Genomic DNA, 749 nt, shown 5'->3' with positions numbered 1-749 from the left:
TAGAAGCATATTGCCAAGATTTTCTTCCAAAGTGCCTCTGGGTGGATTTGAACCACCAATCTTTCAGTTAGTAGTCAAGTACTTAATGTTTTGCACCATCCAGAGAATCCTTTACTTAGTACATTATTTTTGTTGCTAGATGCCACTGAGTCGGCTCCGACTCATAGTGACCCTATGTACAACAGAACTAAATACTGCCCAGTACTGTGCCAGCCTCACCATCCTTGCTATACCTGAGCCCATTGTTGCAGCCACTGTGTCAATCATCTCGTCAATGGCCTTCTTCTTTTTCATCGACTGTCCGCTTTACCAAGCATGATATTCTTCTCCAGGGAATGGTCCCTTCTGACAACATGAACAAAATAGGTAAGACGAAGTCTGGCCATTCTCATTTCCAAGGAACATTATGGCTGCACTTCTTCCAGGAAAAATGTGTTAGTTCTTCTGGCAGTCCATGGGACTTTCAGTATTCTTCACCAACACTACAACTCAAAAGCATCAACTCTTCTTAGGTCTTCCTATTCATTGCTCAGCATTCACATGCATATGAGGCTACTGAGGACACCATGGCTGGGGTTAAGTTCACCTTAGTCTTCAAAGAAACATCTTTGTTTTCAGCACTTGAAAGAGGTCTTTTGCAGCAGATTTGGCCAGTGTAATATGTCCTCTGATTTCTTGACTTCTGCTACCATTGGTGTTGATTATGGAACTCAAAGCAAAAAATACCAAACTCAGTACCATCAAGTTGA

Source organism: Orycteropus afer, unplaced genomic scaffold (assembly GCF_000298275.1).
Source record: "Orycteropus afer afer isolate SDZICR_OR568_19922 unplaced genomic scaffold, OryAfe1.0 scaffold00010, whole genome shotgun sequence".
Lineage (NCBI taxonomy): Eukaryota > Metazoa > Chordata > Mammalia > Tubulidentata > Orycteropodidae > Orycteropus > Orycteropus afer.
Note: the sequence above shows the minus strand (reverse complement) of the source record.